Raw genomic sequence first — 25534 nt, 5'->3', positions numbered from 1 at the left:
GGAGTCTCTCTGTCACACTATGCGACCTGGAATTCTTTAAATTCTTAAGCTTGGCTGGATTCAAGATATAAATGAAACGTTACTGCTATTGAGGACGCTTAATTGGTAAGCAGACCGGTGTTTTATTTTTTTGGGAATTTGTTTGGATAGTTAGCTAGCTGCTGTGCTAGCAGGCTTATAAGCAAGGCAGTCATTCTCCGGCACATATGAGCAGTTTGGAGTGTTGTAGCAATGCTAATAGCTGACCGGATGAAGACATGGATTTTAGTATAATTTATATTGTGCTAACCTAGCTTCAGTTAGCAGAAGGTTTGTGGGAATGGAATATTTCACGTTGGTTGTTGGTAGTCGAATGAATTTGGATGTGTGGCTGGAGCTGCACAGTCCGTTTGCAGTCTACTGCAGCTTAAAAGAACTAAGTAACATTTGCTAGCATGCTAATAGATATTGGAATTCCAGATAAATACTCCACACAGCCGCTGTGTTCTAGTGTATTTACTTTATTATTTGTTTGGTTCTTTAACTGTCTATACTGCCAACTAACATTTAAAAGTCAGTTAATGTCTCTGGGTAGTCGGCTAACTGTAGCTAGCTGACTGTGTGTACTGTTTAAAAAGCTCCTGGTCCTTCAGTCAAACAGGCGTGTACAGGCAACCAGCTAGCAACACTGTGCCCACTTCATTCACTGACTGTTTAGTTTGTATCTCGTTTAGCTAACCAATGTAAAGAAGAGTGTATTATCTAACTAACACAGCTTTATTATCTCAGGTACTTCAGCATAGCGGGCTGGTTTGGCAGTAAGCAAATGTAACAGTGGGTTTTATTTGCATAGTTCAGTGCTGCAGCCAGATCAGTAATAGAAGTTTGCAGTGTCAAAGGAGAACAGTCACATTTGGCTATTTGAAACCAGCAAATGGACTGTAGAATCCCATCATTTTTCTTTAAACTTTTTATGATTATAAAACAGAACCAGTTCCATTGGATTGTATGCATCATGCAGTGAATAAACTCAACTTCAAAAAATTAACTGGAGAATATTACAACATTTCACTCGAAATTTGGAAGTAGGAACCTAGAAATAAAGCAGAAATGCATTAATACCTGCAATTAAGCAAGGTTTTAGTTTGGTCCAAATTGATTTTTAATTCCATTTCATAGGTGTAACCAGCTGTATGTATGTTGGTTGATTTAATCTTAACACTACAGTAATTTATTAACATTTGTGGCACTTACCACACACTTTTTATCCAAAAGCAACTCATAATTATCAGTGAATACATGATTACTAGTTCAGTACCTTAACCTCTGAGCTACCACTAAGTGAAAACACATTGTTGATTCTTATATACAGGTCCTTCTCAAAAAATTAGCATATTGTGATAAAGTTCATTATTTTCCATAATGTAATGATAAAAATTAAACTTTCATATATTTTAGATTCATTGCACACCAACTGAAATATTTCAGGTCTTTTATTGTTTTAATACTGATGATTTTGGCATACAGCTCATGAAAACCCAAAATTCCTATCTCAAAAAATTAGCATATTTCATCCGACCAATAAAAGAAAAGTGTTTTTAATACAAAAAAAGTCAACCTTCAAATAATTATGTTCAGTTATGCACTCAATACTTGGTCGGGAATCCTTTTGCAGAAATGACTGCTTCAATGCGGCGTGGCATGGAGGCAATCAGCCTGTGGCACTGCTGAGGTGTTATGGAGGCCCAGGATGCTTCGATAGCGGCCTTAAGCTCATCCAGAGTGTTGGGTCTTGTGTCTCTCAACTTTCTCTTCACAATATCCCACAGATTCTCTATGGGGTTCAGGTCAGGAGAGTTGGCAGGCCAATTGAGCACAGTAATACCATGGTCAGTAAACCATTCACCAGTGGTTTTGGCACTGTGAGCAGGTGCCAGGTCGTGCTGAAAAATGAAATCTTCATCTCCATAAAGCTTTTCAGCAGATGGAAGCATGAAGTGCTCCAAAATCTCCTGATAGCTAGCTGCATTGACCCTGCCCTTGATAAAACACAGTGGACCAACACCAGCAGCTGACATGGCACCCCAGACCATCACTGACTGTGGGTACTTGACACTGGACTTCAGGCATTTTGGCATTTCCTTCTCCCCAGTCTTCCTCCAGACTCTGGCACCTTGATTTCCGAAAACAGTACTTTGGACCACTGAGCAACAGTCCAGTGCTGCTTCTCTGTAGCCCAGGTCAGGCGCTTCTGCCGCTGTTTCTGGTTCAAAAGTGGCTTGACCTGGGGAATGCGGCACCTGTAGCCCATTTCCTGCACACGCCTGTGCACGGTGGCTCTGGATGTTTCTACTCCAGACTCAGTCCACTGCTTCCGCAGGTCCCCCAAGGTCTGGAATCGGCCCTTCTCCACAATCTTCCTCAGGGTCCGGTCACCTCTTCTCGTTGTGCAGCGTTTTCTGCCACACTTTTTCCTTCCCACAGACTTCCCACTGAGGTGCCTTGATACAGCACTCTGGGAACAGCCTATTCGTTCAGAAATTTCTTTCTGTGTCTTACCCTCTTGCTTGAGGGTGTCAATGATGGCCTTCTGGACAGCAGTCAGGTCGGCAGTCTTACCCATGATTGCAGTTTTGAGTAATGAACCAGGCTGGGAGTTTTTAAAAGCCTCAGGAATCTTTTGCAGGTGTTTAGAGTTAATTCGTTGATTCAGATGATTAGGTTAATAGCTCGTTTAGAGAACCTTTTCATGATATGCTAATTTTTTGAGATAGGAATTTTGGGTTTTCATGAGCTGTATGCCAAAATCATCAGTATTAAAACAATAAAAGACCTGAAATATTTCAGTTGGTGTGCAATGAATCTAAAATATATGAAAGTTTAATTTTTATCATTACATTATGGAAAATAATGAACTTTATCACAATATGCTAATTTTTTGAGAAGGACCTGTATACACATATGCAGCATTTAGCAGACAGGGCTTGAACTGGAATTCTTCTGATTACTAGTACCGCACTTTAACCACTGAACTATCATTATCCTATTTTAAAAGTAGGTTTATCTTACTTTATTATTGTTGGTTTGAGCATCCATATTGACATTTAGGAGGGGATTTTAGATCAGGAGCAGTGGTGTAAAAGCGAGGCATGTAAAAAAACAAGAATTATTTAATATCAGGGAAATGTTTTTCTTTTTGTTAAAACTATAATGTAGAATAGTTAATGTTTTGAAAGAAATAAGTCAGTTATATGTTTAAGGTAACAGTGCTGGTGCAGCTCGTAGACCAGGTGCTGCACAGCAACATGGTTCCTGAGATTTTGGTTTAAACTTGTTGGTCATTGAGTAGTTCTGCATGTTTACCCAGTTTTGACTGGGTTTCTCTCCAGGTACTTCAGTTTCCTCTCATCTTCCAAAACACGCAGAATGTGGACTGTATACTAAATTTCTCCTAGTTGTTAATATGTGAACGTGTGTGTCAGCCTGTGATGGGTGGATGCTTGATAGACCGTGTGTTTCTGCCCTGCGCCAGATGCATTGCAGCCTTGACCAACATGGTTTATGACAGTGAATAAATATAAAGTCATGTGTCCAATCATCTACTACATTCACTTCAGCACTCTGGTAACCCCATGGTTCACACAGGCATATTTTATTAGAGTCTCTGTATGCTGTAAAGCTGCTGATTAACTTCATGTTTATAGTATTAAGATAGTATAATTGATTATCACTTTTAGAATTAAGCTAAACTGTGAATTTGCTGGCGTGCACAGGACACACAAAATCAATATTCAAATCTGTCATGTTGTGTATTTTGGCTGTGTTTCCCAGAAACACTATAGCCAATAAATACTTTACAGACAGTTTGACAAGCCTTTAACCTTTCAATTTCTCCAGCATAGAATTCAGCTTTCAAAATGTAAAAATGATTGTTGTTTTAATAAGTTTCACAGTGCAATTATTGGAGGTAATCCTGTTGTGGTCTTTATTACAACCAGAAGTATAAACAAGATTATGATTAGCTTGTGGAAGTAAAAAAACAGATTTGCTTTAAAATTAAACACTTTTAATTGTCACATTTGTATCACAGCTAAGTTGTTTATTTGTACATCCTGCACACACCCACTCATAAATAAAGTACAATGTTTAGGTAATTAGTAATTACAATTCTGAAGTGGAGTAATTTGTCTTGAACACACGATGGAAAGCTTAAATTTATGCAGAAAGGGAAGAAACTCGGCAGTGACTTTCCACTCAATGTTTGTAACATTTTATTTAATTCTGAATAAATTCTGAATACATTATGGTCTATTTTGTTGTCTGCAGTTTGTCACAGTATAATTTTGGTTCTTGTAGCAGTGAAGCAAACAATACCACAAACTTACCACTGTAAACAAACTGACCAATTCTGCAAACATGGCCAGTTTGTTACATGATGTACTGCAGCCACGATGTTCTTTTCTTAATCCATATAATTAAAAAGTGACTTTAATACCGACACACTGAGTGCATTTTCATACTCTAAATAATCGGATTAGTACTTGGTCTAGTTAGTAATCTGCAGCAGTTGGTAAATCATCCGATTTCCCAGTGTGATGTGTGAAGGTAAAATTACTACCAGTAATATTCACTAATCATGAAACTATTTCACTGGCAGAGGAGCACTGCTTTATACATCCTATGTATACCAGAGCATTTGTACTCAGACTGTGGTTCTAAACCCACATCTGGCTTTAATATAAAATGTAGCTCACGCTTCAATAATTCATGTATTTAATACAATTTGATTTTGGTACACAGCTATATCACAGGCAGCCAGCTAAAACATCAAGATTCATTTCATACTGAAAGTGTTTAGCTTTACAACAATTGTAAATCAAAGGAACATGTTGATTCAACATGATTCTTGAGGTCCTAGCTTTAGTCCTTGCTTCCAGTCACTGTCAATTAGTAGTTTTACTTGTTCTCGCCCTTGTTCTCAGCATAGTTTTCCTCTGTGTAATCCAGTTTTCTTTAAGTTCCTAAAGCATGCAGAATTAAAATATGTGTGTGTGTTTCACCCTGCTGTTCCAGTAATTTGTTTAGCAATTAGTGTGTATTTTCTGGCTTGCGTGTAGCAGCAGGGACTAAAGGTAGTTTAGCTTGTTTGTAATTTAGCAATGTAAGCGAGTAATTTGTGTAGTTTGATACTTAGGGTCACATTTCACTAGTTTGTATGAGCAGACGTGGCTGTGAAACACCAGATCTGTAAAACAAACCCATTCTTTACCTTTAAAACAATTTACAGAGAACATTCACTAAAAACTGGACCGGTTATATATCCTCGTGTGTATCATGCAGGGGGAGAACATTACTCCCAAGAAACAATGTGGCAGCATAAAATAGGTAGTGTGTGTTTAATCAGTAAAACTAAACAAAATATTGCTACATTTGACTTACTGCAGACCTAGATTCAGGACCATGTTGCAGTATTTGTAGCACCATCACACCACTTATACTTTTTATCTTAATGTATCAAACTGTTTAATATAAATAGAAAGGAGGGTGCTTGTGGTGCAGCAGTATATTACAGTAGCCCACTATCGCTGGGATCCAAGGTTCAAATCCCCAGTGATGATATCGGCTGGTTGGGCGTTTACATACAGACATGATCGCCTATGTCTGGATGAGGGGTTGGTTGGTTGGTCGAGGCCCTGTGATAGATTGGAATCTGTTTAGGTTTGATCACAATAAAGCGATGGTAAAACATAATGAAATAAATAGAATGGTGCAAAGAGTATCTTCATTCAGGTGTGACTGATATAGCTTTGATCCTGTAATTACAAACACTGTTTATTGTACTATATATAATTTTCTGTGCCACTCTTGTATATCTAACATCAAAACTGTAAAAACAAAAGTAATGTGAAGTTGGCAATAAGCGTTATTGCTTTATTACAGTTTACCCTACAGCTTCAATGAGTTTGTCATATCAGTAAAGATAGCGCAAAGTCTTGTGCAGTCAACACACTTTTACTGTCAGATAACAAGTCACCTCCTTTCTCCAAGTTTATGTAACATTATTAAATCAGATTTCTCAGTGTAATGAAAATTTTGGACAATATCTTTTTACGAAATGTAGATTGTAGCAGGGTGGCATGGTGGCTCAGTGGGTAGCAGTAAAATATTAAAAGTGAGTGAGTACCTTTAATTCATTGTGATCAGCTATCATATATATGAAATTTGTTGAGGGGGCCCACAATTTGTTCTGCACTGGGGCCCATGAGCGCCTAGTTACGCCACTGTCTGGAAGGCTGATTGTTCTGACAGAAAGAAATAGATTTTATTAGGATTTCTCTGTGCTGTTCACTGTTCATCAGATATGTAATCTGGTTAGAATAGATAGGAAAAGTGCTCTTATGATGTAATTCTACCTGCATTATATTTTACAGTTTGGATAGTATTACCTAGCTTGGCTGTGTTAGATTTCTACCACACAGCATTTAAAGTAACGTGAAGGCTTGTAGTGTGATGAGACTAAACTAGAACATTATGGCTGAAATTCTTTATTCAGTGAACGATTCTTCCTTGCTAATTTATTTATGCTTTGTTTAAATCCTTGTTGAATATGGTAAACTTCGCCATGACGGTCTGTGTCACAATAGCCACTATAAAACAAATCGCTTTCAAATTTGTTAAAATAACAGACTGAGTTAGGCAGTGTTGTTTTATTTTTACTTTGTTCTATTCATTATAGAAACTTCAAATACCTGCACAGTGCACATGCACAAGAGACATCAACAGCAGCTTGGCAACTAACCTGGAGTGATATCAGCGACTTGTCATTTGCTAGTGTGAATGCAGTGTGAGGTGTAAAAACACTCAGCCATTCTAGTGTCTAAAGAAATGTACCAGCATCACACTGTCATCGTCGTACTGGGAGTGGTCCACAACCCATATAATATCTGGTTTGTTTAGGCCTCAGTTTGTTCCTTTCTATGGATACACAAACTGTGCATAGCCTTAGATACACATGAACGCTTATGCCTTGTCATGGTTGCTATAAATCTTCTCACTGGTAGGTGAATGACTAAATAGGAGATGGCAAGAGGGCATGGAAATGAATCACTTGGTCTCCCAGCCAGTGAGATAAATCAAACGCTTTTTAATAAAGAAGCAGAGAGCATATCAGAGGTGCTGGGGACAGGATGAGCAGGACCAATAATGGATGAATCCATTATTGGGGATTGGAAGGCCCTTAACCCTAAATTGCTTGGAATTTATACATTCACAATTGTAAGTCACTTTGGATAAAAGCATCTGGTAAATGCTGTGAAGGTAAAGACTGATTTTTGTATGTTGCACATCTAGAAGATTAAGGCTGCTTTTACATGATAAGCATATTGCGCTTCATTTACTGCAAGGCTGGAGCGCATATTGCTGCTTACTGGCAGCATTCAAATTAAAGCTTTGCTTTGGTGCAATGGCAAGCTGTAAACCAAGCGTCAAAGCGGGAAAATCTACACAGTGCACAACACTCAAGAACTGGACGCTCATGTAAACCTAGTGCATTTTAAAGTCTGAAGTGTTGCTTTTCTTTAAAGCTGAGAGTATGCTATTAGATGGACAAAATGATAACATTTATGACACTTAATGGTTGAGCTGGGAATATTAAACCACCCTTTTGGTATCCTATTGAAGCCAGACGATCTCAAGCAGCCCTCCAGTCTGTGAGCCTGCTAATGCTCTTTAGCTCGTGCTGTGCAGCACCATGGGGTTTAGCCCTTATGACAACAGGGGGACAGTCTGCCATGAGCAATCAGACAAATTGAACAGGGCAGAGAGAATCTGAATGCACTTTCAGTTCTGTCTGACAGCTAGAGAGAGAACACAAAAGCTACCAAAGTTTCTAACACTCCGCTGTCTGCTGTGCTGCACTGTGAATTGATTCTCTACATCACTGTAATGTTGGCAGGGACGTTTATTGTGTTACATAAAGTATTTATTTCGGATTAGTATTGTTACTGTGACCGAATAATTTAGTGGGTTTTTTTTCATCTAGCGCTTAAATAGTTAGTAAGATGCAAAGTTTTTGTTTCATAAAAAAAAAAAAAAATGTATAAACTTCTGAGCATTTAGAATTAACTGCTAACTTTCTTCTTTATATTTTATTGAGATGAATTATTCAAGTTCTTGCAAGAATTATAATTGCATTTGTTTTCCACTAGCAAAGAAGTAATTGCGTTTTTGCAAACATACGTCTTCATGATGAAGCTAATGCAACATAGAAATAAATTTTTGCATCAATTTTTGGCATCATTTTCTTCTGCTGCATACGAGTAAAGAGCAGAAAATTGGATTCTCTGTGAATCTGCCTGCAGTTAAATTACAGCAGCTCTGCCATAAATGCAGCATTAAAGAAATTCTATCCTTATCCTAGCAAATCTGCATTGTATAATCAATAGAAAACCATTTTTAGAACCTGAGAGGGGTCATTAACGGTGTAAGTAACCAAAAATTGCCATGGCTGTTTAAATATTTAGATATTCATGTTAATTCCAGTTAGCGATCCAAATTTTACTGATTAACGACAGTCACTAGCTGATGGTTAACTGGTGAGCTTATATGGTCCCATTAGAAAATAAACATATCACAGGGTCATATCAAGTCTTCATACTTGTATTGAAAACATTTTAACAAACAACAAGGCAGCAGTGTAAAAGAGAAAATAAAACCAAAGCCACGGGCATTGATGTGGAATCGTAACCCCTCTTTGCATCTCAAAAAGCCTGGCTTGCAATTGACATTCCAGTTCATCCCAAAGGTGTTCAATGAGGTGTAGTTAAGGCTCTGTGCAGGATATTGGATTTCCTCCAGACCAAACGTGTTGGGCAATTTCATTATAGACGTGTTGGCGCTATTTACAAACATGCAAACAAAGACTTTTTAAAATACTTTTTATACCCTGTACCTAGTACCTTAATAATTAGGATGGGTGTCCATGTACATTGGCCAAATAGTGGTATGGTAAATTTGTGGTATGGTAAAATGTTTAGTGGTGTAAAAAATTAGACCAAGATGAATAATTTTTTATTTATTTCCACCTTTAATGTAACCTATAAGCTTTGCAATACAATTGAAAAACAAACTAAAATCATTTTAAGGGGTAAACATAAAGAACTAAAATAATGTGGTTGCATAAGTGTGCACACTCACTTATCATTAGGGATGTGGCTGTGTTTAGAATTAATCAAAGACATTCAAACACATGTTAAATAGTACTCGGTGAAGCTAGCAGTGTGTGACTAAACCACATATAAAGACTGAATGCTGTCATAAAAAAGGTGCAACAACAAAGTTTTTCAATTAAATTGTACGGATTATAGGTTACATTAAAGGTGGAAAAAGATCTGAAGTGATTCATCTTGGTCACAAAAACATAGCATTGTAACAGTGGTATGAAGACTTTCTATATCCACAGATTTAAGATATTTAAACATTTAAAGAGAGTAAAAAAGCTCCTCTATAGATGCATTTTAGTCATAAAGGGATTGCTTTGAGCTTGTGTCTCGATTCCTTTGATTATTGGGAGTTATGCTGTTTTGCTTCAGTGTGCTTTTATAGTATTACAGATCTTTTTATAGAAAAAGATGCTTAGTAAAGAAACAAAGATGCCAGTGGGTGTTGTACATTAGCAGGTCTTAGAGCAGAGAAGCTCAGTGGGGTAATTCAGTGCAATCACTCATAATGGCAGTGAAACTGCAGGAAAGCTCTTAATCCAAAGCTGATGTCTCACATAGGATACAATCACTTAACTATATTGATTTCTAATGGTGCTGCTATCCGTGTAATGAACACGTCCGTGTCCAGCTGTTAGTGGTTTGCTCATCTTTTAATGCTGCAAGGAATTGACGTTTGAATAGGTTTTGGATACCTCAGATATTCTTTAGAATATCTCCTTAAAATTTCTGTAGTTATTCAGTACTTCAGTAAGACTCCACTGTTAGTTTTCAGACTGACTGTGTAGAGCTTTTGTCTATTATCAATACTTAAACCATAAAGGGGAAATGTGAATTGATATTTTTTTGTTTTGCTGGTATTTTGCTATCTAATCATAATTTTTTTTTGTTTCAGTAATTGCAATAGTTTAAATTTGTAGCTGTGAGAACCTTTTTCTAAATAGTATTATGTGTGGGAAAACCAATTCTACCAAGTAACTTCTCAAAAATCTCAAACAGAACAAAATCTCAAAAAACAGCTTTTCAGATCATGACTGAAAAGACAATTATCAGTTTAAAATCTATTACTATAGCACTAGGGGTGCTCTAGTAGGGGTGCTCTAGTAGGGGTATTGGTCTGATATTGGCCCAAATCACTGGATCGGACATCGGAAGGAAAAAAATGTGTAATCCAATCCGATTCTTACTGTTGCTTAATGTAAATAAGGCCATTCAGAAATTAAAACACACTGATCTACTTAAACGTTTAGCATTAAAAAAAAAAAATCATCTACTACTGCCAAACACTCTAAAAACACAATTTAATTACAATAAAAATGGCTACAATTGCTTTATAAATGATAAACCGCTCACCTATCTTGTCCCGGCTTGGAGATCTCTCACATCTTCAATGAAATTTAATAAATTAGTGTTATGAAATAAAACGAACTACACCGCTTCCCGTTTTCCTCTTCAAAGTCCAGCAGTGTTTTTAATAAGCATGCTTTGATTTTTAATTATCTAAAAACGTGACAGAACTTTAACGGAAAATCTCCACCAAACTTTGTGTGAATTCTAATTGGTTCACCTGGTTTGACTGACATTCACCATCTTCCAGTTGTAGACACTTTGGACGACACGCCGCAAAGCGAGATGTGTCACGTGAACAACAGCTCGAACGTAAGTGAAACCTGTTAGTAGCGCAGTCATCATGTCAGCTGTGTGGAGTTATTTTAAGCTCAAGGAATACAGACAGAGTTGAAATACAGATAAAGTTGCACTTCAAATTTAATTTCAGTGTTTGTATTGTGCTGGTAAACAAGCCAAAAATGCTGCTAAATGTTCTGTGTGTAAAAGTGAAAATAAAAACAGCAGTTTTGCATAAATGTGGTGATGTAGGTTCTTTATTTATTCCTTTAGAATATTTGTTTTACAGTCTGAGCATTGTTATTTAGATAGCTAGTTTAACCATGGTGCGTTGAGACAATATTATTACTGCTTAGTTTATTTAAGAGGAGAAATGACGGTATCGGATCGGTATCGGCAGAAACTCAATTTATAGTATCAGTATCGGTATCGAACATAAAAAAGTGGTATCGAGCCAGCCCTATATAGCACATTGTTCTGCATCCAACAGCTTTTGATTTTTTACTTCATTGTTGTATATTTGTTAGTGGGTTTAAAAAAACAATCACATTAAAACTAGAGATGGACCGATCTGGGTTTTTGGCACCGATTCCGATCTCCTTTCAGGGACATCGGCCGTTGGCCGATAGCCGATTCCGAACCGGGGAGGGGGGGTTAGCAGTAAATAAACTTAAAAAGAGCCTCACAGTAAAGATAAACCGGAGCAGCGCGTGCGCGCGTGTGTGTTTGTGCCTTTAGAAGATACGCTTTGTTCACAGTATCGCTTATAAGTGATTCATTGATTCATGAGTTGATTCGTTTTTATGTGAAGCGTAAGTTTCTCTTCTCAGTTATCTCTCTGTGTTAACTGTTATTAATTAAATGTCGTGGTTTTAAATAAACACCAGCTACTACAGAACATTCTGTGTGACTCTCTTACATTAAAAAGCTTCATTAAACTGCTATTACCACAGATCTGTAACCGAGTCAGACTCGTTCCGTCTAAGGAGCTAAAAGTTTTCTAAAAGTTCAGCAGATGATCCTGAACTAATGAATTTGGTAATGAATAAACTTTTGCCTCGGATTGGCTCTGTAACGTTTTCTGTTCTCATCTACATCACAAGTAAGAACCGCTTACGATTTACCAAAGTGAACCAGGAGTTTATATAACGTGCTGATAGAATCGACTCAGATGTGACCGGGTTGAATTATCTTTTTAAAGTAAATATTACAATCAGCAAAATTACATCGTAAGAGCTTTCACGATGGTTTCTGTACGATGGTTGATGAATGGTGATGTGATGGTTGGTGCTTCGTAGCTCAAAGTCTGGATCAATCCACTGAGCTGTTAACTTAACATGATCTTTATATATCACACGATCGGATCGGCTACTTTTAGGAAATATCGCCGATCGCCGACAGCATATTTTGATTAAAAATCGGCCGATACCGATTCGTAGCCGATCGATCGTCCCATCTCTAATTAAAACCAATCACCGTCCTTTCCCTACTCAGCAATCACAACAAAAACTTACTGTAATAGCAATTCAATTCACATTTAATCAGGATTAAAGGCCGTGTCTCAAACTTTAGCACTGAATATTGTTAATCTTCACCTAACAATTTCCCTTTTAGAAAGCATGAGAGGTTTCATACAGTTCATACAAAAAAGACAAATGTAACATGTATAACATTATTAAAAAATGGAAGAAACATTCTAGGAAGAATGGCAAAGCTTTGATAGATTAGACAAACCTGACGAGAATAAGGTTTATAGTGGGGATGCTAATGGTTAACCAACAACCGACAAAGGAAGTCAAGGAACCAATTTATTTGAAGTTAAAGGATGCCAGGGTGGAGAAAGAACCAAAGCCACAATGGTTTTGATTTGATGGTGATACTAGGTCCAAATAGCCTTCATATCAATTAGGTCATCACATCCCTAGGTGCAGTGTTTTCTTACTGCCTTACCAAAGTAGGTCAGGGATGGTTGTGTTAAAAAAAAGAAAGAAAAAAAAAAGTGAGTGATTACAGAAGCTGTGAAAGTGCACTCAGGTGTGTTATCGGCTAATTTCAGCTTGTGTTTTGAGGCATACTTATTATTCCCGCTTGCATAGCCACAAATGAGTTGCTTCCATCTGCACCACTGCTGCCTTTACTTGTTTCCTCACTTCAGCACTGTTTGCTGTATTTTTTCGTTCATGCCAAAACAGCTTTTATATCCTCCGTGCTGTGTATAGTGCTGTTGAGGCGCACTGCTGCTTCCAAGGTGTCCATGTCTGGGAGTTAAGGTCCGCGGTCCGAGAAAGTTCATGGCTTTGCCCTCCAGCTCATGTTCTGTTCAGCGTACAGGAAGGAGTAATCCATCTTCAGGAGGAGCGTGCCAAATTGGACAACTGCATAACAGTTTGTATTCTTTGCGGAGGCGTTGCCAATTCCTGGCTGCCCCCAACTACTTCCTTACATTGTCCAAATCGTGCCATCTGGCCATCAGATTTTTCCTTCTTGTTTCCAGCAAGCTTTTCAAAGGCATGATTTTATTAAAAGACGGTTGAGCTGATCTATGCCGAGTTAAATTTGTCTAAGGAATGCCTAAAGGTTTCCGGACAGATGGGCAGCATTTTAGATGACTAACAGCTGTAGCTCAGAAGAATCATAAACTGCTTGTTTTTATTTTGTGCCATAGAGGAATATCTGTGGATGATGATGCCGGATGATGGTTTACAAACTCTTGGGTCCTGAGGTTTGGTTTCTTAAGTCTTTATTTATTCAGATTAAATTTGTTGTTTGAAGTGTCATACAAACCTGCAATAATAAAACCTGAAACTCATTTGCAAAAGTTTAAACCTTTGTTTTAACCTGATGTAGGTTTTACTGCTGGAATGATGTTATTATGAATAAATACAAGTTTTACTATAAAAAATGCAGATGTGGAAAATGGAAACAAAGTTTTGTAGCATAAATCAAAAGCTCTACACTAAACTCATGTAAACATGCTCAAATCACAAATCAAGATGTATCTGTTTCATGTCAAGCGAATTCACATCTAATGTAGGTAATTCCAGTCTGAGCCACTTATGTACACTGATAAGACGACTTTAGGACTACCTTTCAAATTGTACATGCTAATACGCCTGTTTGGTAACAACTGTGCATGTCATGGTCATAGATTCCTTAAAGGTTGGGCTAATGGCAGTCACTCGTAGTTTGTGTTGAATGCAGCAGATATGCAGACATCAGCATAAAGTGCCAGATCATTGTTAAGTGCCAGATCATTATGGCCAACCGACCTGATTGTAGTATCTTCAAACCAGCTAGGGGTGTCATGGGCTGCCATGGTGAGTAACATCCCTAATTATAAAACTTCAATACTTATACAATTTACAAAATGTCAATATGGCTTGCTGTGACCCACTACATAAAGATATTTGAGAGCATTCTTTGATAGAATTTAAGATGATTAGCAATTAATTAACTAGAAACCATTCACAAATTATTTCCAACCTTACAAGCATGTAAAAAAGTAAGTACACCCCATGAAATGTTTATTTGACATGTGGTCACAGAAGTATCTGATCTTTTGTGGTATGTTTAGACCACCATTATGTTTTTAAGCAAAACACCATGGAATTTTGACTGAATCATTTGAATTAATTACTATAGAAATATCTAGCTTGTCATTTAGGTTTTAGTGGTAACTGGTATTGCCCCCTTTGCTAGGCAAGTCAGAGCAAAATAATGTTAAAACACTCACCTTGCTTATAAAAAATGTATTTTGTGGGTTGTTCAGTCACCAGAGCACCAGCGTTTGTACCGTGACAGCTTGTCCAGATGTGCAGGGAACTTGTTAAGACAAGAAGGCGGGATCAGTTCTTACCATATTGGCTTGAATTATTGAAATCTTTCATGGGGTGTGCATACTTTTTACATGACACTATAAATTGTTTGTAGATACTCTTTGGGAAATTATCGTGTCCATATTTGGATTTTGCTACAATCATGTTTGTGAGTTTCCTGGATTTGCCTCTACAGAGGCAAACTCTGGTTTTATTGATTCAGGCTTGTAATATTTATACGGCTGAGCTGATTGTTCAAAACCACACAGATTAAGTTTCAGTATTTGAGCATTGCTGATTCTGATTGGCCCAGTTTCTGCCAGACCTCTTTGTTTCTCTTCTGGCAGCTGTGGTCTAATACCTTTCAAAGGCTTCTGGAAACAAGAGGCAGCCTACATCTTCCTGCTGGATCTGAACAACAAAGCTGATTTAATCCATCGATACGTGAAAACTGAGAGCTTTTAATCACCCGGCTGCTAATGCTTCTGCCTCACTGACCAATCACAGACCTGAAACTGGGCTACAAATTGTTCAATCACAGCTTGATTCTTTAATCCAGAAACCTTTGCACAACATGTGTGTTTTGCATCTGTAAACACCAGTGGCTTCATAAAATCCTCCTAGGTGTTAACCTGATGACATTTATAAAGTCCTGACCATATGTCAGGTACAATGGGGCAGATTGTGGAATCATGAATAATGAAATAAAATAAAAAAACAAACAAAAAAGATTGTGACAGTGTACAATCTAAGCAACCAAGGGTTAAGACCAACATGTGGCAGATGGCAACTACTGTATAATTTTTAATTATTGTTTATATTAATTATTCTTCTATGGTCAAGGCTGAACAGTACACCACATGGCTGTTAGTATGTGGACACCTGACGTTCCATTCCAAAGCCTTTGGCATTGTTATGGAGTCACCGCCTCAAATGTTCCTAAGGCTTTACGAGTTGTTCTCTAGGAAGTGGTCAGGTCATGTAATTATTTTATTTATTTATTTTGTTACTGTTAAGTGTTTTAATTGGAAAGTAAAAAAAAAAACTGTAATGCTGTACTTGTGAATACATTTTTACTTTGCCACACTAGTCTATAATTTTTATACACCCTTGTGCTGCTAAACCGTATCTGTAGGCTGTGTTTTGGAAATGTTTTGTTTATGGGAAGCATGTGTCCACCAGGCCTGTCACAAATCTGAGGTATTATTAGGTTACATCTTACCGACAACTTGAAACTCAGTAAGATTGTATGTAGTAACATTGGGAAACATAGAATTTGATAGAAGTTTCCTAGATACTTGGTGCCATCATCTGCTGCTGTATGCTCAATACTTTTACTACAATACTATGGCTAGGGTGGCACTGTGGCTAAGTGGGTAGCACTGCCGCCTCACAGCAAGAAGGTCCTGGGTTCGATCTCCAGGTGGGGCGGCCCGGGTCCTTTCTGTGTGGAGTTTGCATGTTCTCCCCGTGTCCGTGTGGGTTTCCTCTGGGTGCTCCGGTTTCCTCCCACAGTCCAAAGACATGCAAGTGAGGTGAATTGGCGACATTAAATTGTCCATGACTGTGTTCAATATAACCTTGTGTAAACTGATGAATCTTGTGTAATGAGTAACGACCGTTCCTGTCATGAATGTAAGCAAAGTGTAAAACATGACGTTAAAATCCTAATAAACAAACAAGCGAAAATTGTACGGCTATTTGTTAGCCTTTCTGTAGTCGTACTCTGGCCCCAATGCTGGCATTGCGATTTGGACCAAAAAACACATTAAGAAAAAGGACATGTAAGAAATGTTGACAATGTACGAGGTGGGTAATACTCTGCATTTTCATGACAAATTGTGTAACTATCGATTTTTGAAATTATTTAATTGTTTATTTCATTTTTTTCATGTTTTTCCACCCTGGTTGAGAGAGGCTGCGTTAAACAAAACATTCTGATTATAAATAAACCTTTCACAATGAAGAGCCCCCAGCAAATATTCTGTGGTTCTGTGACTGACCCCTGTTTCACCCTGCCATGCTGGATGTTCTCATCTACACTGACAAGTGTACAATAGCATCACAGGATCTGATCCCACCGTTCTCTTGCTCAGGTCTCCACCCTTTTTCTCCCAGCCACTGACATCTTTATTCAGAGACTTGTCTCAACTTGTTTTGTATTTGCACTGCAGTATTAGGTCCTGAATGAGTTGTCTTTTGTAAATTGGATTTTGATGAAATACCCTCAGGTTATTTATTGGCAGTGGCACAGCGGCTTGTTTTCTCTTCAAGCCGCCTTTGTCTTTTGTCTTTTTCTCGTGTTTCCTGCAGAAACAGTATGTTACACTTTAATGTATTTGGTTACATTTGGTCTCAGGTTGCATTATTCTCAGTGTTGATGCTGGAAAATGTAGTGTTTATCGAAATGGAATTTTCAGGGGTATAAACCATGTTTGGGACTTTCTGCATTCTTAAGGCCATTTTATATTGGATGCATTTTGAAAGCTCCTGTTTCCCACGACATGCTTAAAGAAATGCAGTTTTCTGTAACTAGTGTTTAAATTCATGTGGGTTGCAGTAAAAGTGTGAAGTACACAAGCCCACACTCTTCTTTTTTTTACGCTCCTTTCTTTTGATATTCACTTGAATGCATAGCTGAAGAATTAACTCAATGAAACTTTATTTGTGTGATTAAATTATATGAAAATAGCATTTTGATGTAAGATATTAGATTCTAGAATATATTCTAATAGATTTAGTAACTGATTGCATAAATACAATGCAAGCATTTGAGGGTTAGGGGCAATCCTCCAATCAATAGGCCAGTACCTTAACCGCTGAGCTACCACCACCCAGGTTTGACTCTTTTATCCAAAACGGCTTACAGTACTGTAACAGTATATAATCTAAGCAATTGAGGGTTAAGGGCCTTGCTCAAGGTCCCAACGGTGGTAACGTGGCAGTGGTGGGGCTTGAACCAGTGACCTTTTGATTACTAGTCTAGTACCTTAACCACTAGGCTACAGGCAATCAAACAGACTTACTAGACTTATCGTTTTATCATCAACTTGAAGTCTCATTTCATTTTCATGTTTTACTTTATCCTGGTCAGGGTTGCAGTGGGTACGATGCAATAACAAACCAACCCTCCCCCACCTTGATAGCACCACTATGGATTAGAAGCCTGAGTTTCATTGGTATGGGTCTAGTGTAATTTACCATTGTACCACCCAAATGCCCTAAATGTCTCGTTTGCAGTAAATTTGTGTTCGTTTTAGTTTTTAGGTACATTTATGTAAATAATAAAACAAAAAGAACATAAACTGCGTCCCATTCCCACTGCTTCTCAAATTGTGTTCACTTGCCTTTCAACATGCATTAAAATAAATCACCTAAACTGGTGCTCGGGTAAATTAAGTGTTAATTGGACCACTAGACCTTTTCCTCTACAGGCTGAGAGTTTGGAGAATGTGGTGGGCTTAAAAATGGGTGTGAACAAAGACTCACTAAGAGAGATTGACTTATATAATTCAAACTGAGTGTATTCCTATTCTTTCTGCAGTTACACATGAAAATACCTTCCAAGAGAATAGAATACTACTTCTGTTTCCCAATCTTGAATCATTTACTTTCAAGATTGAGCTTGAATACTTCCAGTGTTGGGATGAATTAGAAAAACTGTGTGTGTGGATGTGCTTGATTTCAGCACTGCTTATAGGCAGCTTAGCAATGACTTTTTCCATATGGCTTGATTTTGCTGTGTGCCAGGTTTGAGTTAAACAGTAATGTTCATGCAATCAACAGACACACCACAAATGCAACCCCTTACATGTCTGTCTGCTGTGAATTTAGAGTAATGAAGGGCAAGATGTTGTGGAATGACTATGCATTCCGAAAATGGATTTGACGTAAGCTAATGCTATTGCTTTCATTGCTACTTGGTCTAAATCCCTGTTAGTGATTTTATGCTCGACTGTAGCTGGTGCCTTCTACTTTAACTGCACTTATTATGAAGTACATAAAGCAGTTTTCTTGCTTTAAGGTCAGGAAAACACCCATTTGTCACCTTTTACAAACCAGATGTTTTTTTTTTTGCATGGTTCAGATAAGTAATCCAAGAACTCAAGGTCTGCCATGAATTTTACAGCTGCTAGAACAGAGGTGACACAGTTCAGTTAAGCTAGGGTTAAATTGATAGAGGATGCAAATAAAGAAGAAAAAACTTTTTTTACCTTAACTTCAATTGAATGTACCTTAGTGATTGGCACCACGTCTGGTCCCTAGGATGTGGTCTTTGGGTTAGTGTTGTCAACGTTGTAATCAGGCCACTCAAGCTGCCCATGTGAACTTCTGTCCAAAGACATGCAGGCATTGGGTCTAGACACTGGAGCAATGGAAGAAGGTGGTCATGTGGATGACCGTGATCCCATGGTTAGTGATATTGACCCAGTCATGACAGTGCCCATGCTAACTCTTGTCTATTGATATTCAGGCAGCAAAACTAGACATTGGAGCAATAAATCAAGGTCTATTGGTCCAACGGCTCTGCACATGTGCATCATATACTCATGGAAGAGCTGGCATCTATAGGTCAATCCATCTCGCAATTTACAGACATTCAAGGACCTTCAGATGTCCTGTGAAGTCCACGTTTTGGTGGTTCAGAGCTGTTTTCACAGCAAGCATAGTAGATGGGTGGTCCTAATGTTTTTGCTTATATGTTTAGTCTGTGTGAATAAATGACTGGTTGAAATACATGGTACCTGAATTCAGCATAACCAGAATATTTTTGTTCTTTTCTGGTCCACATTATTGTTGCAACTGATGAAAAACCCATAGAGTCGTATTTCTCTCTATATCATTACTGCAGAGACCAGTATTGCGATAATGAATTATATTATCTAGCTATAGTGGCAGAGGAATCTATATATTTTGTTCCAGACTGATCATTTTATAATGAAGTGACGTGAATCACTGGCAGCGTCTCATAAAATAACTGTCTGTTTAGTTCTGCACACATCGACCTTGATTGGTGGAGTTTGTTCCATGATGTACAACCCGTGTGTTTACACAGCTCAATGGCTCGGGGTGGAAAAGCATCCTATGCTAGTTTAGAAAAGGTAATTGGACTAGCTTATCATAAACGGAGGGCGCATGAAGAGCCAAAACGAATGGACAGTAATGCTGGTCCTTTTTGCCCTCGCTTCAATATTTATAACTGCAAAAATGCATTATGCGGATCATTATCCTCTAGGAGCCTGGAGAATACACTCAGTGTTCTCTAACTCGTAAAGTAAAGAGGCTCTTTTGCATTTTGCTTGCTGGTCAATCCAAGTGTCAAGACCTTTCCACAATCTTGGCACAGAGGCACTTTTGATTGCTTTGGCAGAGCTAAAGATTTAAGTTCAGATGTCAAGAGCGCTGGCAAAATAAGTGACTTGTTTTTCTGCCTTGCCCTCGTTGTTTGCCAGAGAGCTGACAAGTGGGGGAATTGTCATGCTGAGCCAGGGAAGACGTTGAAAAGCGATTTGAGGTGTTCTGCAGGGAAACTCTCTTGTTTTTTTTCATCCCACCCTTTTCTCTTTAGTACCCGTCTCGCACTCTCAGATGTAGTTGGAAGTTGTAATGCTTTATGAGATCCTTGGTAGCACTAGGGCAAAGGAAACCAATTAAAGGTATTAAAAGTAAAATTGCTGCAGGGGCTGTGCATTCTGAATTCTTTTTAAGTTCTAATCATGTAGTAAAATGTCGTATTTAGCACAACTCTTCTTTCCTTGCAGCTCCTGGCTAACTCCAGCAAGGAATCTCATCTCTGTTCTCATTCAAATCAGGCCTGGCTTTGGGTTTCACACTGATCTTTTCATTAACTCTATAACTCTCTTCACTGTCATTACTGCAGACCCCCTGTTGCTGGAAATTAATGGTTGTGTTGCCTGCTCTCCCTGAGAATCAGTCCTGTGTCCCAAACACAAAATCAGCTAGATCAGCTTAAACCAAAGCTTCACAGTGGAGCTGCCAAGGTTGGTCTTTATACTGAAAGGTTTTTTTCCCCAGCCAGTATAATTTCGGTTCTAGGACTGCTGATGGATGGACTGTTTTCTTTGGCATTAATGATGTTATTGTGTGATATTTTCACTCTATAATTTTACAGATCTTGTAAGTGGTTTTACATAATGTGGTTTTACGGTGTCACTGTAGTATGGGCTGCAGTGGATACAGGGAGGCGAGCTTGATGGTTTGAATATGTGTAGAGGGATGAGGTTGCTGAGAATGAGGCTGGCACGAGGAGAAGATGAAGGTCAAAAAAGAGGTTTATGGTTTCTGTAAGGAGGAACATGCAGGTGTTTGGTGTGACAGGATGATGTTCAGGACTGGGCAAGATGGAGACAAATGATCCGCTTTGGTGACCCCTAATTGAATCAGCTGAAGGAAGAAGAAGATTCCTGCTCCAGATCCAGATTTGATGATGATTGTACCTCTGGTCTCCATTCCTCCTGAAAATGAATGTCTAAGGTTTGCTTCAAGCAAGCTCTGGTACAGTCTGCACCGTGTGTAAATTTGCTTTCAGGTTGAGTAATGTGATTGGTCAAAGGTGTCACTGACTTTTCATTTTAAATTTTACATTGGCAAGGAACTGGAAACTTTAATCAGTGGATTATGGAGTCCCATAATTACATTCGGGCATTTTAATTCATCAAAAACATGGCAGCTTTGGTTTGAGTAAGGATATAAAGTCCTTATTAAGCTACGTTGATGGTCAGCAGAGCCACATACCTGGTCCGGCGTCCACACAAACACAACTGGCTGTGTTTGAGGGAGGAAAGGTTTAATGAGGTCAAGTCAAGTCAAGTCAACTTTATTTATATAGCGCTTTTTACAATAGACAATAGACTCAAAGCAACTTTACAAAATCCAGGACCAACAGATACAAAAACCCCTGTTGAGCAAGCCGAGGGCGACTGTGGCAAGGAAAAACTCCCTGAAAATTACAGGAAGAAACCTTGAGAGGAACCAGACTCAGCAGGGCCCATCCTTCATGGGTGGCCTGGAGGATACTTTAAATAAATACACGATTTACACAAATCATACAAACAGAATTAAATGATCTAAAAGTCATAACTGGTAATAAATAGATAAATAAACAATTAAATAATAATAGAGTTGTTATCCGCTCTAGTCTTCAATAAAGTCTGTAGTGATTTCTTGTCGTTGCAATTACTCCAGACCCGTCACATCTGACAGGAGCAGCATCGTTGTCCCGGCAGTCTCGACTTCAATCCTTAACCTCGGCGGGTGAACAGGTTTCCATCAGAATGCCCTCGGGGTAAAACAACAGAGAATGTAGTTAATAATGTACAATGCTGGTTGACAAACAGTTTTACAGAGAGTTTTAGACTCCGGCAGCCCTAATTATTACAGCATAACTAAAAGGGAGAGCGAGCAGGTAACTAGGTCATGAAGGCTTTCACAGGACATCAGCGCCCATCTCCCCACCGTCACCAAACCTGAGTGATCGGACAAGAGAGGCAGAACGACAGCAACCCAACATCCCTGATCACCACAAGTTTCTATGACCAAGAACCCCCAAGCTCTGCGCCTTTGTCTATACTAATCAAAAGCCTGAGAAAATAAATATGTTTTCAGTCTAGACTTAAACATTGAGACTGTGTCCGAATCCCGAATAGAGGCAGGAAGATTATTCCAGAGTTGTGGAGCTTTGTAGGAAAACGCTCTTCCACCAGCCGTGATCTTTTTAATTTTAATGAGGTGTCTTCCCACTGCTACTGCAATATGTGATCTTCAAGACTGGGCCAAACAATTCATGGTCACATGTTGCTCATGTAGCGTGGCAGGGCATGTGGTGATCTGGCAAGCGGCAGTGGATTCACAATTGGGAATTGAAAATAACTAGATTTTGAGTTTGAAGGGGAAAATTTCATTTGAATGCATCTGAAAAGACTTATGCTCCGACCTCAGTCTTAACAAGTACCAAGGTCCTACTGTACTCTTGGTATTCTTTTACTGCTTGTGCCAGTGCCTTGATCAGACAATATGAGGCACTCTTGTAGTGGCAAGAACTCCCTATCTGGCCTCTCCAGCCTCAGCCTCAGACACAGACCCAGACTCAAACTCATGACTCAAGATTTTTAACTGTCCAACTCACCATGAGATAAATGGCATTTTCAGAACACTCCACTCTGGACAGTGTTTTTATTTCCAGTAAAGTAGTTTTTGTGATCAGAAGGCCATCGAGTATGGATGGCATGTTGAAAAATTAGACAGCTAACAGTCAGATCTTCTTCAGACTCGCATCTTATTTTGAGATCAGACTGGCCCAGTGAGCCAAGTGTATGAGCGACGTTTCATAGCAAGCTGCCAAAGTCGTGTGCTTGCGTTCGCTGCTGGATACAAGCTGCAGATACATCTATGGCATTTAGCAGAGGCGTTTATCCAGCAACGCCTACAGTTGTGGCTGGTACAATAAAAGCAATTGAGGGTTAGGGACCTTGCTTAGAAGCCCAACACTGGCAACTGGGTAGTGGTGTGGTTTGAATTGACAACCTTCTGCTTATTTTCAAAGCTCTTTACAAGTGACGAGTACAAAGCTGCTCTGCACAAATGCCGAGATTTGTTGAGAACCAGTGCCCACGGAGTTACCGTCAAACCATAACAAACCTATTTTCCATGTTTGGAAACTAAAAGAACAAAGGCAGAAACATACACTGTTCTGCACCCACAGCCAGATTCTATATGAGACACCATCAATTGCAAAGTGGGTAATTTCCCACCCTCCTCCTCTGTCTGTTTTTGTTAAGGAGAGGGAAAATCTATAGAAAGATAAAGGCTGGTGTTGCTTTGTATTCTTTAGAGTAGATGATCTTTAATGAGACATGACTCTTCCCACTTACTCAGCCATCCAACCTAAACCTATAAATATGTGGACATGAGAACACATCCATATGTGCTTGTTGATTTCAGAACATGACTAACACTCCTGTTGTTTAGGAATGTCATTGTATGCTAAAAAGCATTAGAAATGTCTTTCTGGAACAAAAGACCACAGTATACACTGGCTAAAACTAAATGGTCACCTGTTCTAACTGTTTGGCTCAGGCAATTTAGCCATACTTATTGCTAACAGGTATTTAAAATCAGTATTACAATATACACTGATCAGCCATAACATTAAAACCACCACCTTGTTTCTACACTCACTGTCCATTTTATCAGCTCCACTTACCATATAGGAGCACTTTGTAGTTCTACAATTACTGACTGTAGTCCATCTGTTTTTCTGCATGCTTTTTTAGCCTGCTTTCACCCTGTTCTTCAATGGTCAGGACCCCACAGGACCACCACAGAGCAGGTATTATTTAGGTGGTGGATCATTCTCAGCCCTCAGTGACACTGAGTGGTGTGTTAGTGTGTGTTGTGCTGGTATGAGTGGATCAGACACAGCAGTGCAGCTGGAGTTTTTAAATACCGTGTCCACTCACTGTCCACTTTATTAGACACTCCTACCTAGTTGGTCCACCTTGCAGATGTAAAGTCCGATACATCTCTATTCCGATACATCTAGTCCTCATCTATTGCTGCTGTTTGAGTCGGTCATCTTCTAGACCTTCATCAGTGGTCACAGGACGCTGCCCACAGGACGCTGTTGGCTGGATATATTTTTGGTTGGTGGACTATTCTCAGTCCAGCAGTGACAGTGAGGTGTTTAAAAAACTCCAGCAGTGCTGCTGCATTTTATCCACTCATACCAGCACAACACACACTAACACGCCACCACCATGTCAGTGCCACTGAAGTGCTGAGAATGATCCATCACGCAAATAATACCTGCTCTGTGGTGGTCCTGTGGGGGTCCTGACCATTGAAGAACAGGGTAAAAGCAGGCTAAAAAAGCATGCAGAGCAACAGATGAACTACAGTCAGTAATTGTAGAACTACAAAGTGCTTCTGTATGGTAAGTGGAGCTGATAAAATGGACAGTGAGTGTAGACACAAGAAGGTGGTTTTAATGTTATGGCTGATCAGTGTCTTATGCTTTCAACTTGACAAAAGTTTGGTGAAGACCCTTCCTGTAAGACTGTAGTACTTCGGAGAGCTGCCCAAACCGAAAATGATTAGGTCCAGTGTTTCCAAGGGTTTGCCTGAAAAGTATGCAGTCTGTAGCTGTTTATTAAACAACTTACAGGCAGTAATATTTTTTGGTTCAACAAGGGTTTTTGGGTTCTGCCTTGACTTTGGCAGTTTAAAAATGATATCCAATGGCCATTTGGTTATTAATAGTAATGCTCTCCCTAACCAGACCTTTATTCCTTTTTCTCCAAGCTTTCATAGCTGGCACTGCATCTGAGTGGGTTCTGGTTACCACCAAACAAAAGTCATTTATCAAAGTAAAGCCGGATTTAGCTTTTCTGAGAATCTTTACACTGCTCTAGAGAGCTTAAATCGGTGTATTAAGCCTTTTCAAGACATTATTTCAGGCTTTTGTATGGCTATTTGGCCAATCCATGACATTCACAACAAACAGCTCTAGTGCTGATGCTTCTAGAAAAACCTTTGGACTTCAGTAGTGAATGTGCAAATGAATAATTGTGCTTCAGCCTTCTGTGGCTCAGTCAATTGGTTTAAAGGAAAATAGAATTGATCAGACCAGTCCATGGCACTTTCGATCATGACCGGGCATCTTTCTATTATAGCCAGCACTAACTTTTTCAGCAGTTTATGCTCCGTACATGAATGGGCGACACGGTGGCTCAGTGAGTAGCACTGTTGCCTTTACAGCAAGCAAGGTCCTGGGTTCGATCCCCAGGTGGGGCGGTCCAGGTCCTTTCTGTGTGGAGTTTGCATGTTCTCCCCGTGTCCGCGTGGGTTTCCTTTGGAAGCTTCGGTTTCCTCCCACAG

The 25534-nt window shown here is 39.0% G+C and overlaps 1 protein-coding gene across 1 annotated transcript in view; it reads left to right on the top strand.

The window, feature by feature from the left end:
* The window catches only part of ndst1b (N-deacetylase/N-sulfotransferase (heparan glucosaminyl) 1b), a 153535-nt gene continuing 128001 nt past the window's right edge, over window positions 1–25534 (top strand). Inside the window, exon 1 of the mRNA XM_063011117.1 lies at window positions 1–105. The gene's annotated coding sequence lies outside the window, so the exon portion shown is untranslated. The remainder of the gene's footprint in view (window positions 106–25534) is intronic.

Source organism: Trichomycterus rosablanca, chromosome 16, assembly GCF_030014385.1.
Source record: "Trichomycterus rosablanca isolate fTriRos1 chromosome 16, fTriRos1.hap1, whole genome shotgun sequence".
NCBI classification, from domain to species: domain Eukaryota; kingdom Metazoa; phylum Chordata; class Actinopteri; order Siluriformes; family Trichomycteridae; genus Trichomycterus; species Trichomycterus rosablanca.
This window is presented reverse-complemented; position numbering and strand designations above follow the sequence as displayed.